This window comes from Gekko japonicus, unplaced genomic scaffold, assembly GCF_001447785.1.
Source record: "Gekko japonicus isolate JY-2015 unplaced genomic scaffold, Gekko_japonicus_V1.1 scaffold305, whole genome shotgun sequence".
NCBI classification, from domain to species: domain Eukaryota; kingdom Metazoa; phylum Chordata; class Lepidosauria; order Squamata; family Gekkonidae; genus Gekko; species Gekko japonicus.
In genome coordinates, this window is record NW_015165839.1 from 554,477 (window position 1) to 559,720 (window position 5,244).

Consider the following 5,244-nt stretch of genomic DNA (forward strand, 5'->3'; position numbering starts at 1 on the left):
TTTCCCTCTCCCTCTCCCTCTGTTTTTTACATTTGGGGCTAGCATTGGGGTGATCAGTGATCGTAGTTGCCAAATTAGGAGGACCTTGCGGGGTCCCACTTACAGTTCCTGATTGATGGAACTTACAGGTGTGCCAAAAGTTGTGTTTGGCAGCTTCCTGTACCCCTCTCCCAAAAGTGTTGCAGGGACTGCTGGGGGAAATCTCCCATTTCCTGTGAGCGGGACACCTAGGGCTTAAGAGCTGAGCAAGACTTCTTTCGGGCAGGGAAAGTGTGCGTGTGCACACGCACGGGGCAAGAGGTCGGGGTCGCTCTGCAGAGAGATGCACGGGGTCGCTCTGCAGAGGCAGGCAACGGCCAGCCACCTCTGTTTATTTCTGCCCTGACCTGGGTAGCCCAGGTTAGCCCGATCTCATCAGATTTGGGAAGCTAAGCAAGGCTGGCCTTGGTTAGTACTTGGATGGGAGACCACCAAGGATCCCAGGGTCGCTATGCAGAGGCAGGCGATGGCAAACCACCTCTGCTCTCCTCTTGCCTTGGGAACCCTATGAAGGGCGCCACAAGTCAGCTGCAACTTGACAGCACTCAAACATGCACACACACAAAATCAATGAGTCTTAAAACCGGGGGTCATTTCCTGCGGGAGCACACAGGAGCAGAGCTCCAGCAGTAAGGAGCGCAGGGGGCGGGCACATGCAACAAGCCCCACCCCCTGCTCCCAGCAGCCCCCAGTTGGGCCATGAGGAGCAAGAAGCAACAAGGTAAGTTGCAGAGCTCCCCCCCGGCCCGCCTTCAGGTACAAGCTCTCCCTCCTCTGTGAGGGCAGATCTGGACGCCCCCCCCCTCCAATAGCTAGCAATCCAAAAGAGTCCAGTGGAGCCTGAGTGGTGGGTGTTGCCTTCTGACACACTTCCGGTGATGTCAGGGGGTGTGGCATATGCAAATGAGCTATGCTAAAGAGTTATGCTAATGAGCCCCTGCACCTCTTTTTCTACGAAATGACCCCTGGTTAAAACTATGTGTGGGAGGAGTGTCTCCCCCCCACTCACTGCAGACTCTGGTCAGGGGAGGGGTCAGCCTCTCATGGACTTTCCTTGCTTCTTATCTCCCATTCAAGCCATTTGCGCCTTGGGCCAGGGAGGGGATTTCTCAACCCTGCAGTCTAGAAATGTTAAGGGATGGGGGGAGTCTTCTTTGCCCCCATCCCCAATCGCAATCTTTGGGGCATGAAATCACATGCTAAGGCTGAGTGGTGTCTTTGATGCTCTCTTTGACATAGCATGTATACCGTATCTTGCCTTGGTCAGGCCGCAACTTGAGTACTGTTTGCAGTTCTGGAGGCCTCACTTCAAAAAGGATGTGGGCAAAATCGAGAGGGTGCAGAAGAGAATGATGAGGATGATCAGGGGTCTGGAGACTGAGCCCTACGAAGAAAGGCTGAGGGCCTTGGGGATGTTTAGTCTGGAGGAGACCGAGGAGGGGACATGATTGCTCTCTTTAAATATTTGAAAGGCTGTCATTGGGAGGAGGGCAAGGAGCCGTTCCTGTTGGCAGCAGAGGACAGGACCCGAAGCAACGGGTTTAAACTGCATGCAGAAAGGTATCGGCTGGATATTAGGAAACACTTTTTCACGGTCAGAGTGGTTTAAAGGTGGAATCAGCTGCCGAGGGAGGTGGTGAGCTCCCCTTCACTGAGCGCTTTCAAGAAGAGGTTGGACAAATATTTGTCAGAGATGCTTTAGGCTGGTCCCGCATTGGGCAGGGGGTTGGACTAGATGGCCTCTACGGGTCCTCCCAGCTCAATGATTCTATGTCCCTACTCCCCTGGCATACGAGGACGGAGCATTTCCTTTTCCCATAGGTGTGAGGCAAAGACCAAATTCCTCTGGAGGCATCATCAGGGAGGCAAATTGCTCACGCCAGGCTGCTCCCTTTCCATTTCCCCCTTTCCTTCCCTTTTCGGTTGAGAGCTGAGTCACCCTTTTGCATGCATGCGCCTCTGAACCCTGTGACACATCCCTCGGAAAGGTGTTCTTGCCACATCTCGCGGCGGCGATGCCGAGGAGATGTTCCAGCGCCCTATCCAGTGCCTTCGGGGGCTGACAAGACAGGATGAGTTGTCTGAGAAAGAGAGAGAAAGAGCCTCCGCAGCAGGCCGAGCCTGTGGGAAGTTGCGCAAAGCGTCTCCCGAGTCCACGTGGTCCCCTTGCTAACAAAGAGGCATTGATTTGGTCCTTGGCCGTGGCAGCCGAGAACATAAATCTACTCTTTCTAGTGATTGGAGATGATCTGCCGAGCTTAGGAAGTGAGGCTCTTGAGGCCCGAAGTTCCTGATAGGGAGCGCGGAGGGGGCCTGCTCTCGATGTGCTCTGGTAATTGAGGCACCTGTTTCGAGCACCAGCTCTGCGAAATGGAGTGATTTGCAGCTCCTTGGTGTAGCAACTGCCAGAAGGAGGACCGCGCAAGGTGCCAAAGGCGCGGGACAGAAACGAGGCAGCACGCCCCCCCCCCTCCAGCATAGATTTTTCTCTGAGCATGCTTGTCTTGGAGGACAGTGCAGCACAAGACTGTCCATGCAAGACCTGTGCAAAGGACGAGTCGGATGGCGTTCTCTTTTGACAGTTCCGTACCCAGCGTTGGTTTCCCAGTTCTGTATCCTTCAGTTGTCCCGGGGCTCACCCAGCGAGGGGAAAGTTGAGAACGGCAGCTTCCTTTCAAGGGCTCTGTTGCTCAAAATCCCAAGTTCTCGCCACTCAGGTAGACTGCACCTGCCATTCTGTAAGGAGTCTGTATCAAAAGCTGTTGCGCAAAAACAAGGTGATGGAAATCTCAGGGCGATGCTGCCTCGTCAGCAGCAGGTGGCCAGTGTTGTAGGCCTCTGGTTACTTCTTTCCCAACCTGCAGTTGTCAGCAGCTGTATGAACTCACTACAGGCACGAGACCTGCCTGGTCTGCTGCCCCGGCTGAGCCTCGCAGCAAGTTCTTGATTGATGTTTCGCAAATTGTGTTTGTGCATCATTTGCAGAGTTCAGAACACACCTCACACAATGTCTTGTTGTGATCGTAGCAAGGGCCCCATGAGGTTGTCCAGATTCATTCTGTTAACATCGGAAGCAGGAAGGCTCTGGGACGCCTACCACGGTCCGACAAACTCGGTTGACGTTCAGCCTCTGACATTAAAAGGGTATTGGCTTGAGCGGCCTCTCTTCACTGCTGATTCAACCCCCCAGTTTCCAGTTTGATTTTGTTTGTGCAACCTGGACTGGTGAATTCTTTATTTTGTGCCCCTTTGTTTTCATGTACCAGTTATTCCCCCATGAAAGGTATGTTTTTTGACATTATTTATGCTTCAGTAAATCCGCACTGAGCTGCGGTGGCTCAAGTGGTTAAGACGCTGAGCTGCAGGCTGTGGAAGGTCAGAAGTTCAGCAGTTCGAGACCCGGGTGCTGCAAGCGGAGTGAGCTCCCGTCTCTAGTTCCAGCTCCTGCCAACCTAGCAGTTTGAAAGCAAGAAATTGCAAGTAGATAATAGGTACCACTTCGGTGGGAAGGTAACAGCGTTCCGTGCGCCTTGGTGTTTAGTCATGCCGGCCACATGACCACGGAAACGTCTTCGGACAGCGTTGGCTCTTCGGCTTTGAATGGAGATGAGCATCGCAACCCTAGAGTCGGATTCGACTGGCTTTCGAGCAAGGGGACCTTTGTTGTTGTTGTTCAGTCACACAGTCGAGTCCGACTCTTTGCGACCCCATGGACCAGCTCCCGCCAGGCCCTCCTGTCTTCCGCCGTCCTCTGAAGTTTGCTCAATTTCATGTCCGTTGCATCTATGACACTGTCTAACCATCTCATCCTTTGCCGTCCCCGTCTTCTTTGACCTTCGGTCTTTCCCAGCATCAGGGTCTTCTCCAGTGAGTGCTCTCATTTGGTGGCCAAAGTATTTGTGCTTCAGTTTCATTATCTGGCCTTCCAGGGAACAGTCAGGGTTGATTTCTTTTAGGATTGACTGATTGGATCTTCTTGCAGTCCAAGGGACTCTCAAGAGTCTTCTCCAGCTGGCTCAGGCTAGCCCGATCTCATCAGATCTCAGAAGCTAAGCAGGGTCGGTCCTGGTTAGTACTTGAATGGGAGACCGCCCAGGAAGCCCAGGCTCACTGTGTAGATGCAGGCAATGGCAAACCCCCTCTCTTAGTCTCCTGCCGTGAAAACCCCATGAGGGGTCGCCATACTTCGGCTGCAACTTCATAGCACTGAGCTGGATGGCCCAGGCGAGCCCTTTCTCACCAGATCTTGAAGCTAAGCATGCTCAGCCATGGTTAGAACTCGGTTGGGAGACCACCGAGGAAGCCCAGGGTTGCTATGCAGACGCAGGCAATGGCCAACCACCTCTGAATGTCTCTTGCCTAGGAAACCCTACACTTCTGACTTGATGACATTTTTCACCACCCGGATGCCCCGATCGAGCTCAGTCTGAGCAGACCTCAGAATCTATGTAGGATCGGCCCTAGTTAGTATTTGGATGGGAGGCCACCAAGTCCAGGGTCGCTACACAGAGGTAGGCAACAGCAAGCCGCCTCTGAACCTCTGATCCGACCTGGGTAGACCAGGCTAGCCTGACCTTGTCAGATTCTAAAAGCTAAGCAGGGTCGGCTCTGGTTAGTATTTGGATGGGAGACCTTCATGGAAGCCCATGGTCGCTGTGCAGAGGCAGGCGCAGTGGCAAATCAGCTCCGAATGTCTCTTGCCTTGAAAACCTCGCCAGGGGTCACCACGAGTCAGCCGTGACTTGACATAAAACAAAAACAAAGCAGCATGTCTATAAATGATGCATGGAGTCTGTATAAACGGAGTGTAAAAATGGTGCCGTGTGCTTCCACAATACAAGCAAAACCAAAATAATGAATAATGAATTAAAATGAAAATGGGCCCATTTGCTCATCTCTCTGGGAGACCACCTGGAGACTTACTAGAAGTTGCCTGGCGTTTCTTGGAGACCAAACGGAAGTCACTCGGAGTTCCTCGGAGGGCGATCAAGGTACTGATGTAACAATGGATTACAAAGGTCATCTTTTTTAAAAAAAGCAAAAGCAGAGTGTTAATTAACAATCCTAAAATGTTTCTTTAATAGAACATTCCGTGATTTAATACTAATTCCAGCTTACACTTGCAGGCTCTTAGTGGCAGATACGGAGGTGTGGGACTTGCAGTTCTTTTGCTTAAAAAGAAAGAGGAGGGGGACTGTACAATAC